The following is a 12995-nucleotide window of genomic DNA, read 5'->3' as shown; positions in this document are numbered from 1 at the left end:
TTCCTGGCCAATACTCTTCAAGACTGTAAAGGTCATGGGAAAAAGGAAAGACTAGGAAACTGTCATGATTAGAAGAGACTAAGGAGATAAGATGACTAAATGCCATGTGGTATTCTGGATTGGGTCCTTAAGCAGAAAAAAGATACTGGTGCAAACACTGGTGAAATCCAAATAAGGATCAGAGTTTAATTGCAATGTAACAATGTTAGTTATTTTCAGTTTTAACAAATGTATTATGGCAATATATGACGTCAACATTAGAATAAACTGGATAAGGTATGTATGGGGAACCCTGTATTCTCTTTGAACTTCTCTGTAAATCTAAAATTATTCCCCCCAAAAGGTTATTTTTAACAGAAATGAATAAAGGAGCTGGTTTTAATAGTGTTTTACTAGCCACGAAACAATGCAAATTAAGTAAATAAATCAGTTTAAAGTTGAGGTCAAAATCCAAAAACACTCAAAATGTACAATGCCAATAAATCTTCAAAACAAACAAGTTTCTCTGCTGTCCTCTCTTGGCTGGCATGTCGCATCAGTTCCATACACTAGTCTACCTGTGGACCCTACATATAAGTTATCTAAGTAAAACATCTTCAGTATCATTTTGGAAACTAATTGGCTCCCATGAAAGACAAGTTAATTAGCATGATTTAATCATTCTCTTTTCAGATGTGATAGCAGTCATGATTTTACATAGTAGTAGTATATGTAACTGATTAAACTTCAGGCTTCTAAGAAGCATACCTGTGAACTCTAAAAGGGCCTCAGCAAAACTCAAGTTAATCAAAAGCTCTATTTGAGATTGTAATGATCAAAAATGTAAATAGCATAGGAAATCTAACAGCATGAAATTTGAGCCATATTTTAAATGACTATTGCTGTCGCTACAAGCATTCACACAAGTGTTCTTATAAACAGTGGTGGAAATGAGTTGAATAAGTCATGGGGGAAACAGAGCAATTCCACTTTACAAGGGAGAGGTCATCTTCCTTCCCAAAGTCACCCCACCTCTTTCTGATTGAATAGGTTTGATACAGAAGGATGGTCTTCCTGGCCAGCAGCTAAGAGGAAGGGGGTGCCCCATAAAGACCTGGTTTCCTTCCTAAACGGTGTCCAAACAGGATTCTGAGCTTCCGCTTTGATACACAGTCTCACTTAATAAATTGTGGATGTTAAAGTTGAAAGAAATAAATACAAAAACAGCCTGACAATTTGCCAAGCTGACTTGGGTCCAGTTTAGCTTTGCTTCAACCCACAGTCATTGTACTGTTATCTTAAAATTTCCATGATTTCTTAAGGGCTGGCGAAGGATAACAGAAGAACAAGAGGTATCAGAATAAAGAGAAATATTTTATAGCAAAGGGATTTTTTTTTTAATTTGGTAAATGACCATTTCCTGTTTCCTAACGTCCCTCACATTGTGTCAGCAAAATCAGAACCCACCTAAGGACATGAAAGCAGGCATCAAAGCCTGAGATAGAATTAAACCTATGCATGTTTGGTACTTAACTATCTTAAAAAATAGAATATAAGTTTAAAAACTGCAAAAAGTTTAAAAATTGCTGGAAAAACTGAAGTCCCTTTGAACTTCCACCAACACCAAATTCCGTTCCCTAAACATAAATTAGATAGGAATTTGGCATGCACCCTTTCTAAGTTTTTGAGATTTTGTATTCATAAAAATAGCCTTGACAGACAAATGTTTTTAAAATTATTTGCCTAAGTGACAAATTGTATGTATTTCGCAATTTTGTTTTGTATCTATCAACATGACTTGGTAATTTGTTTATATTAGTATCTAGGTCTGGTTCATTTTTTATACTGCTATATAATCTTTAAAAAGTGAATAAACTGTAATTTATTAATTCTCCTATTGATGAACATTTAGTTGCTTCCACTTTTGTAGTTTGTCTGCTACAAGGAATATCTTTAGAGAAAAGATAAAAGGTAAAGGAAAGAAGAAACATGCTAGTTTGTATTTGGAATATGTTTGGGTTAAGAACAGGTGAACATATTTGAATAGTGTTATAATTAACATTGAGATAGTAACAGAAGAGACTACTTTTAAAAATATTTTCATTTTCCTCTCCGATTATATAACTGAACTTCTAAAACAAAAATATCAAATAAAAAGTTCCGTATCCTCCAACTTGCCTACATGAGAGCATTTATATAATAGGAGATGAAAACCGAAGAGAGACACACACACACACACACACACACACACACACACACACACACACACACACTCCATGTCTAAACTAAATTTATTATTTATATTTAAAAGTCTGAAAATTATTTCTACATTTATAACTTTAAAGCTTCCATTAAATAATTAAACAGACATAATTAAAACACAGTCAAAAGAAAATTTAGAGGAGAGAATCTATATATACTTTTCATTAATTTTGAGTTCTCTGTCAGCAAAGGCAAAAAAGAACAATACAGCTTTCAATTTCTGACAAAAAGACAACGCAATTCATTTGGAGAGATTTCCTGAGCTGACATTTGGGAGGACTTCACTCAAAAACGAGTCTTGGATAAAATAATGATGTCTTCAACTTCAGTTTTCCAGGATAAACTCTTCAAATTGACTTACTACACATTTTTGTATACTTGCCTTTTGATGGCCAAATAATGCATAATATTAGGTAATAAGTTGAAGAAACCATCTACGCAGGACAGTAATAATAGATTTAACTCGAGAATGCAAACACCCCTAATCAGGAAAATTGACATTTTCATGTCCCTTATATTATTTTCAGAAATATATCACAAAGCTTTTATAGAGCATGCTAACAGTTGATTCCTGGTTCAATTAGTCAGTAAATAGAAGTACAAGAATTCTGTTTCTGAGTAATAATTCAGGATTTTGGAGCCAGAGCCAAGTTACTGAAGATAGTCTTGCTTAAAATGTTTAATTTGCCCCACACTCATGCTTAAGCTATTTAACTTTTTTTATACATAAAAGAATATTAAATATATCTACCAAGCTGTAAGCACAGTAAATATAATCAATTTTTAGAAGTTGGTTGATAAAACTATTTTTTGCGTCAAATAAATGGTACACTCAATATATTAGAAAACTAAACTATTTTATAATCAGCATATAACAGAGGTGAGCATGCGAGAACCGAGAAAAAAGTTTCTCATCTTGAACTCTTTTAAGAAAACAATAATTATTATGCTTTCCTACTATAAAGATCTTTGATGCAATGAGTTGCCAACTTATTCAATAGCAAGGTTAATCAGAATCAGTATGAAGGAATAAAACCATCAATGGCTTTATAGAGGAAAGATACACACTTAAGATCAAAATCCAAACTAAAGAGTCATATTGATTCCCCATTGTTTGACCTTCCAGTTAGAAACTGAGGTTGTTGCGTATAAATGGCATTGTTCTTTCAGCCATTATTCACTCTGCATAAAAGGGAAAATAACGTGACAACACCATGACATATTAGTTGGTACCAGCTGATGCACATGGAAAGTAGCTCTCCAATAAAATGTGACGAGGACAGACACGTGGCTGGGCAAGAGGAAAATCCATACACTTTACTTGGTATCCATTCACATTCTTGTCGCCACTTGGAATCAGGCCTTGTTCCCATGATGTGAGTTATACAAACAGTACGAGAAAGACCTACTAGGTCACGGTTTGCCTGCACAGAAGCTCAGCTACCAGCTAGTAGAGGCAACATGGAACTCATCACCCTAGACCTCCTCCATTTCTACTTCACTTCTTCCTTCTTGAGACAATCCATTCATCCACTGCCTGAAACTCAAACCAGCTATCCCTAAAATATGAGCTGCTCCTTCAAAATCAATACACATTAATTCCAAAAATCGTGTAAAATTTACAAGAAGTGTTGAATAGAAAAAACATAATGTTAGTATAACTTTTTTTGTTTTTGAGACGGAGTCTCGCTCTGTCACCCAGGCTGGAGTGCAGTGGCTCAATCTTGGTTTACTGCAACCTCTGCCTCCGGGGTTCAAGCGATTCCGCTGCCTCAGCCTCCCAAGTAGCTGGGACTACAGGCACATGCCATCACACCTGGCTAATGTTTTGTATTTTTAGTAGAAACAGGGTTTCACCATGTTAGCCAGGATGGTCTCGATCTCCCGACCTCATGATCCACCCGCCTCAGCCTCCAAAGTGCTGGGATTACAGGCATGAGCCACTGCACCCAGTCACAATGTCAATATTAACATTTTTAAACAAACACTCATATGAAGTTTTTAAGGCATATTCATATTTGATCATTTCAATTGCTAAAACAATGCAGATGAAGGCAATGCCAGCTTACACTATAAGTGCTCACTGCGTGCCAGGGAATGTTGTGCCCATCTCACACTTAACTCTGATCTTCACCCTACACCTCCAATACAAGTAGAAGGATACATATCTTCACTCCAGCAACAAAGAAATGCAGACAGATAGGTTAAGTAACTTGTCAAAAATCACACAGCTAGTTTAAGGGAGGAGTCAGGATGTCAACCTAGGTAGTCTGGCTATAGCAGCATTTGCATTCTTGAACATCATGATCACAGTTGAATAAATCATGAGCCATTCATATGTGTTCAGCTATCATGTTTTTTTACTTTTTTTTTTTTTTTTTTTTGAGGTGGAGTTTTGCTCTATTGCCTAGGCTGGAATGCCATGGTGCAATCTTGGCTCACTGCAACCTCCGCCTTCCGAGTTCAAGTGATTCTCTTGCCTCAGCCTCCTGAGCAGCTGGGATTATAGCAGCACGCCACCACGCCCAGCTAATTTTTGTATTTTTAGTAGAGACGAGGTTTCACCATGTTGGCCAGGCGGGCCTCAAACTCCTGACCTCAGGTGATCCACCCACCTTAGCCTCCCAAAGTTCTAGGATTACAGGTGTGACCCACCGTGCCTGGCCAATTTCGACTTCTTTGAATGAAGTTTTCTGCTAGGTTGACTTGTATTTTCCTTATTTATTAAAGAAAATGTATATACTGTACTAGTGATATTATCCATTTGTTTAGATACTGCCAGTAACTTTTACCAGTCTATCCTTTGTCTTCAATTTCTGATGGTGATTTTTGTTTTGGCCATACTGACATCTTAAGATTTTTTCTCCCTTATTATTCCTGCTTCTCAGTTTACTTACATAGGATTTCCCCACTATTTTGACATTTTTAATGAAGTTTGTTTCAAGTGTTTGATCTTTAACTCATCTTGAAATTGTTGTGTTTGCTGTCATACACCGACACATTTTCCCCAATGAATAAGCAACCAAATTCCCAGAATTGCTTATTAAGTAGTTTATCATTTACCAGTGACTTCATCCTTCAAGTTTATTATAAATTAAATGATTTCCAATTAGTCTTCTCTCAAGCCCTTCAGTACAGTTCTAGAATTTCTTCACATAAATCTTAGACATTATAATTTTTTGTTTTGTTTTCTGTTACAGTCTTGGATTCTTTTTCACTTTTTAAAAATGTTTTCCCATTGTGTATAGTCATGAATCTCATTTTCATAATGCTGATCTTACTGACATTTTATTCATTCCAAATGTTTTCTATTTTCTTTATGTTCAAGATTAATACATGTTATTATCAGATAGACTATTTATAGATAATATGTTATCAGATAGATAGTATTTGCAAAATATTTCCTTTATTAAAATGTGCATAATTTCATATTTAATTTTGTATTGCTCAAAACTGACATAAAAGGCTTAATTTTTAATTGCTAATTCATAAACATATAAGCTCATTAGATTTTTCAAACAATCCTATGCAATAGGAACTATTATCAATTTAAAGATGAGATAATAGAGGGAATAGCTCTATTTTTTCTCCAAGTTTTTCATTTTCTCATGTTCTTAATAAACGTAATCTAAGAATGGCTTGTCCCTTTAAGGGTTGAAAAATACTTGTTCATAAAATAATTTGGATTTGTTATTTTCTTATTGGGGGGGCGGGGTGGATGCAGGGAGAAAAGGCTGAAATAATTTCATAAATTTTCCTAGTCTTTGGGTAATTATTTTCACTAAACTGTACATCCAAATTGCTACAGTTATACTTTTTGAAGACAATTTTCTTTACTTTTTTATAAACATTTTCCCAAACATGGAATTGTATTATGTTTATCGTTCATACGGAGAGATTTTATACCTTTACAGTACCCAAGTTCTCCCAGGACATGTCGCTATAACTATTCATGTTTTCTCTCAGACTCCTCAGGGAAGTTGAGTGTTCTTTACAGTTCTTTCCTCATCCTTAATCTATTTTTTTCTTTTTCTCTATGAACCCTTTAAATGGTTTGTCTCATTTGTTTTTTGGGGAATATTTGAATTTATCATATCTGCTATTCATATATTTTCCAGATTATTGCTCTCTGCCTTTATCTCAATTCAAGTTTTCTTTCTTCTATTAACTTGAGTTTTTTGTTATTGTTGTTGTTCAGATGCTTAATTGATTTTCAACATTTCTTGTTTAATGCTAAAACCATTCAAGGTAAGAATTTCCTCTGAATAACACTTTTGGCCTTTATCCATAGTTTTTATGTATAATATTTAATTGTCCATTTCTAAGTAGTTTATAATTGCAGTTTTGGTATCTACCTTAGATATTTGGGATTTTTTTTTTTCTGCCAGCAAATAGCTTGATATGTCTATTACCAATTTCTATTTTTATAAGACTGTAAACAAGTATAATTTCTGCTTTTTGTGAATTTACTGAAGTATTTTAGACCCAGAACATGATCAGTGTTTGAGTATGTTAAATGGGTACTGGAACAGAATATTTTCTATTTTTTATGTGTATGTACACATACACATCTATTAGATCAAGTTTATTGCTTATCTTCTCCAAAATTTGAGAACCACCACCTTAGTATGCTTAGAAATCATCTGCGAATTAGTTTTTTAAAAAAAGTGAGAGAGAGAGAGAGAGAGAGAGAGAGTCCAGAATCCCCTGCTGAGAAATGCAGTGTTTGCAGAGGAATGTGCAGGATCTTCACTGCTAACACTTCCTGGATCTTCCCAAATTAGGGCCTTCAAGAGGCATCCATTCTCAGCCTTTTTTGTTTCTAATTTTTGTTTCCTTTTTTTTTTTTTTTTTTTTTTTTTGAGGTGAAGTCTCACTCTGTCACCCAGGCTGGAGTGCAGTGGCGTGATCTTGGCTCACTGCAACCTCTGTCTCCCAGGTTCAAGCGATACTCCTGCCCCAGCCTCCTGAGTAGCTGGGATTACAGGCGCATGCCACCATGCCCGGCTAATTTTTGTATTTTTAGTAGAAAACGGGGTTTCACCATGTTGGTCAGACTGGTCTCGAACTCCTGACCTTGTGATTCACCTGGCTCAGCCTCCCAAAATGCTGGGATTACAGGTGTGAGCCACTGCGCCCAGCCTGTTTCTGATTTTTTAAATGCTGAATACATAATATATATTGTTTGACAATTCTAGTTTTATTATTTTCCCTGTTTAATATGCATATCTATTTCTATGCAAAGTTATCCACTTAAAGGCTTATATTTATAATAACCTTTTATTTATTTATTTATTTTGAGATGGAGTCTCACTCTGTCACCCAGGCTGGAGTGCAGTGGCGCGATCTCTGCTCACTGCAACCTCCGCTGCCCGAGTTCACGCCATTCTCCTGCATCAGCCTCCCGAGTAGCTGGGACTACAGGTGTCCGTCCCCACGCCCAGCTAATTTTTTGTATTTTTTAGTGGAGATGGCGTTTCACCGTGTTAGCCAGGATGGTCTTGATCTCCTAACCTCGTGATCCACCCACCTTGGCCTCTCAAAGTGTTGGGATTACAGGTATGAGCCACTGCACCCAGTCTTATAACCTTATTGTTAATTCAATCTTTTTTTTTTTTTTTTACCCCTAAAACCTGTATCAAGTTTTTGGCCTACCTTTTACTTACATTTGTGTAGGATACTTTCGTTCATCCATTTGTGTATTACTGTGTTTTAGGTGTCTCAAAGAAGCAGCAGTTAGATTTTGCTCTTTGAATCCATGTAAGAGGTTTTTCCACTTAATAGAAAAGTTGAACTGATTTAACATCTACCACCATGTGTGATTCACCCAGCTTTCTACTTGCCATCAGGAGACTCCTACAGTCATTCTTTCTCTCTTAGCCTGTCTGTCCTAATCAAATACCTATACTGTCTACTGCATGGGGCTCAGGATCTATCCAGCATGTTAAACGTATTCTTGCCTAGTTTCTAGGACCAATAGGAAATTTGCGTTATTTTGTCTTCATTTATTTATTTCAATGGACACATTGGACCAGGAGTAGACAATGAGAAGAGTTGAAAGTTTCCGTTCAACGTGACCATTTTCGCCCCGTATTGGGACTCAAGTTTTGTCTTTATCAAATTATTTCCCAGGTGATACATCCCTCTCTCCTTTTCACCCATGTACACTGCCCCTCTACCCTATGGCAGCAACTTGACTCACATGGAATTTCCCGACCAAATCTGTGCCCTGGAAAACCAAATCTTGGCAACAGATTACTTTTACTTTTTTTTTAAAGCTTAATTATAAATCAATATTATTTATTTTAATGGCCAAAAATTTCTGTATTAACCTAAAATAACCTAGGATTGTTCAAGTCCATTTCAATGCACAAACCCATCACAGGTGAAACTTGGGCAATTGAGTGAATTGACAATGCAAATGGAGATATACATGGCATTTATTTGGTACAAGCCATTATAGAAAATTTGTCCCATAAAACTAATTAAGTGAAGCTGTTATTGGTGCAGCCAGCTATCAGGTGGGCATGGATTCACAGAGAACGCTGGGAATTTAGAAGGGCAGCATAAAGACCCATGCTTCTGATTATACAGTCATGTGTGACATTGGCCTGGCTCACACAAAAGGACTCACATTTGATTCAAAACACAGGTCTTCAGCCAGGCATGGTGGCTCACGCCTGTAATCTCAGCACTTTGGGAGGCTGAGGTGGGCAGAACACCTGAGGTCAGTAGTTTGAGACCAGCCGGGCCAACATGGTGAAACCCTGTCTCTACCAAAAATACAAAAATTAGCCAGGCGTGGTGGTGGGCACCTGTAATCCCAGCTACTCAGGAGGCTGAGTCAGGAGAATTGCTTGAGCCTGAGAGGTGGAGGCTGCAGCGAGCCAAGATGGAGCCACTGTACTCCATCCCGGGTAACAGAGAAAGACTCCATCTCAAAACAACAACAACAACAACAAAATTGCAGGTATTCATCAAGCTGCAGACGACTTCTTATTTATTATTAGGAAATACCAATATATGCATGCTTTTCCCATTTTACAGATTGCCATGAAAGCTGATTTTCAGTCTCCTAAAATGGGTCCATTGGGTAACTTTGAGAGGGTAAATGTGTGATTCAATAAAAACGAATGGCCTAGAGGAGAAGAATTGAAGAATCCAGCCTGATTTTCAGGACAGAATTAAGATCACTTAATTGAGGATAAAAATATTAAATAAGTCTTTTGAATCAGTGAATTATCAGAAGATAGTGTCTACCGCCTGACATGTTTTTAGATTCTAAGGTGTGCTTAGTGTTCTCTAATGCACACTTACTATGTTACTGTTTAGAAGATTAGAGAAGCAATGTGAAAATGAGTAAATATTAGAAGTCTTCAGATTATAACACATTCCAATCTCAATTTTCTACTGTTTTGCCCATGAATATTTTATTAAAACATATTATATATCCATATAAATAACTATTTTTTCTGAAAAAGATTGAAGACAAATGAAATATATGGAAGGATAGACCATTGGCCTGTATTCTTTCAATTATGATAAACATCTAAGCATATATCTATACATATATAAGCCTTGAACAATTCACCATCAATAATGAATATATTTATATGGATTTTAAATGAGCCAGTAGTCAGTTAGCACATTCACCCTGATTAAAAAGATATAATGAATTTAGAACAGGCTCTTTATTTACCAGGCTTAAATGCACTTAGCACATTACCATTTTGAGTGAGATTAAAAATTGAAGTATATTCTATACTTTATACTTAGACATTTAAAAATATAGTTTGTATTTTCTCTAAAAGTATAAATCACGTTATGGTTTATGACCTGATTAGAGATAACGAATTCTCAAAAAATTTATTCACATTCGTCTTCAAGAAACACAATTCCTGTTTTTAAACCTAAAATAAGGTATTATTGATTATGGATCCATAGCCTATAAAGATCAGAGTGAAACACCAACAAATCAATTTTTATGATTCTCTCTCATGTTAAAAAACAAAACAAAACAGAGAAACAAGTCCTTGTCCTAAGAAGCACACAATATGAAATCTAAGGGTGTTCTTTGATGCTTAATTCTGAGAGTTTCAACCAAGTCTTCTGGGAAGAGTCTTCTCTCTCACTAATTTGCTTCATACTAGAGCCAAAACTTTCTTCCTAGTCAACTGCTCCAATATCTCTACCTCCAGGTCAAAACTCTTCAGTGACTCCCTGCTAAAATAGTAACTGAGACCTCCCTCAACCTTTCCTGGACTGCCCTCAGTGTGTCCCACTTCCCCTCCATGCCCACCCTGAGCTCCTGGAAGCTGGGTCCCTCCTCGTTCCCCGACATGGCCTTTCCCCTAAACCTCTGCTTCCCTCATTCTCTCCCTGGACCCTCTGTTTGGAATGACCTTTATTCTTCACCCACCATACACTATCAACATGCCACTCATCCCTGATCCAGCTCAAACTCCCTGCTTCCTAAGTCTTCCTGAACTTAAACCCATCCCTCCTACTTCCCACTGCCCTTTCTCATTCCCGTGGAACTTATATGTTTATTTGGGTCTTATGTGTTTATTGCACAGATGCCTTCCTGTAGCATATGCAACTCTTCAAGTCTGCGTCCCTCCTGCCACCCACCAACCCTGACCCTGACGGCACATAGCACAGTGGTTACACAAAATGGCCTCTTGATTCTTGCTTTGGGGATGATATATACTTAATAGTTACTCACTGTGGCAATATAACAAACTCTTAGGAGCTCAGGCTTTAGTATGATACCACCTAAATTCAAATCCTGTCTCCATTACTTACTAGCTACAGGATCCTTTCGGTGTTTCAGTATCCGTATTTGTAAATGGGCATAGTATAAAGCCTGCCTCATCCAGTCCTTAGAGAACTGATGATTCAGCACATGCTAAGTGCATGGCACAGAACTTGCTAGTTCACTATTCTATTGTAAGCATCACTCAAGAGAGATTAAAGAAAAAAAAAAACTAGATCTAAATAAGTAGGTTAAAACACATCCTCTAAATCACAAGTTAGAATTATTTGAAAATAGAATGATTCATGAAACAACTTACAGCTTATACTTTGCAAGTTAAATTGAGGGTTACGGCAATTTTAAGATCATATTTATAACTAATATTAGACAGAGAATCAACTCATTTGGAGAGGGAATGTAGCAGGTGGATCACTGAATTTCAGGAAGAGCCCACATAGATGCACTAGAAGATGTGATCACTTCCCCAAATTATCAGTCAGGAATTGGAGATGAATCTGGATGGAAACAGAGTGAACAGCAGCAACCGAAGCACCTTATTGAGTGTACCATGCCAGGGACCCCCAAAGTCCTTGAGAGGAGTGGACCAGGCTGTGCTGCTTTACAAGGTGGAGACCTTGCAGATCAGGGGTTATTCCTGGAAGTACACAGCACTCTTATATTAGAAACAAACACATCATGTGGAACAAATCAAGCACTTCCTGGCCTGAAACGCTTTGTGGCTTTCCATCCCTCACTATGAAAAAGTCAAAGTACTTCAATCTTTTTCACTTTCACATCCGCCAGGGTCCTCTCCAGCTCCACCTTACCCCTGTGTCCTTTCCTGTTCGCCACCAGGCACACTTGATCAATCTATACTGGCTGCCCGGCCATCGCTGGAATTTGACAGTCAAGGTCCTGCCTCACAGCCCTTGAACTTGAGAATTTCCTGCCTGGGAGGGATTTCTCAGATATCCACAAGGCTCTCTCCCTTACCTCCTTAAGTTCTCACTCAAATGCCCCCTTTTTCATGAGGCCCTCCCTGGCTAGCAGCTGGAAAAAAGTGCTCTTCCCCACACATATTCCCGGCAATCCTCTCCCTCTTTAGTTTTCACCATCTAACATTCTGTACATTGCTTTTGTTTTGTTTATGCATTGTTTCCTGCTATTTTAATAAAAGCTCCAAGTGAGAAGGGAGCCTCCCTCTGGTCATTATTAGAGCTCTATCACTTAAAGCACTGCCTGGCACAAAGTGGACACTTGATGAACATCTGTGGAACAAATGAATGAACAACAGATCATAAGGCAGCTTATGACCAATCTGAAAAAAGTCCCAATGGAGGACTCCTTGCATTTAAGCCAGGTCGTTCATGAGACATTCTACCTTGTATTTTGAAAGATATGTTTTGAAAAATGCATTAGTTTAGGTCAGCGGTTCTTGACTGGAAGTGATCTCTACATCCTCAGAATATCTGGCAACATCTACATACATATTTGGCTGTCACAGCAGGAATGTGGGCAGGCGTTACTGTTATCTAGTGTGTGGAGGTCAGGGAGACAGCTGGACACACTACAATGCACAGGGCAGCTCCATATAACAAAGAGTGTCCTGGCTCAAAGTATCAATAGTGCCAAGATTGAGAAACTCTGATTAAGCTGGAGGTAATTTCTTAGATCTTCTGGGGAAGGAAGGAGAGACGGAAGGAGAGAGAAGGAGGAAGGAAAGGAGGACAGGGGAAGGAGGAAGGAGGAAGGGAGGAGAGGAAGGAGAGAAAAAGGAAGAACCACTAACCTAAGCTAATGCTTTTTACAAACCAGATCCTTCAAAATACAAGGTAGAATGTTTTGTGAAAGCCTACTTTAAATGCAAGCCACCACACACCTTGACTTTCTTTAGGTTGGCTACAAGGGGGGAAGAGGAGAAAGACAGAAGCGGGGAAGGGTTTGGGGAAAGGAAGGCAGGCAGGCAAGCTAAGTCAATTGTTGGTACTATAGAAAGACC

At 37.4% G+C, this 12995-nt stretch overlaps 1 protein-coding gene across 3 annotated transcripts in view; it reads right to left on the bottom strand.

The window, feature by feature from the left end:
* Positions 1-12995, bottom strand: part of MCTP2 (multiple C2 and transmembrane domain containing 2) — a 258463-nt gene that overhangs the window by 90351 nt on the left and 155117 nt on the right. The gene's annotated exons all lie outside the window — the stretch shown is intronic.

The sequence above is a fragment of the Macaca fascicularis genome, chromosome 7 (genome assembly GCF_037993035.2).
Source record: "Macaca fascicularis isolate 582-1 chromosome 7, T2T-MFA8v1.1".
Taxonomy (NCBI): Eukaryota; Metazoa; Chordata; class Mammalia; order Primates; family Cercopithecidae; genus Macaca; species Macaca fascicularis.
The sequence above is the reverse complement of the archived record's forward strand: the minus strand, read 5'-3'. Positions and strand labels throughout refer to the sequence as shown.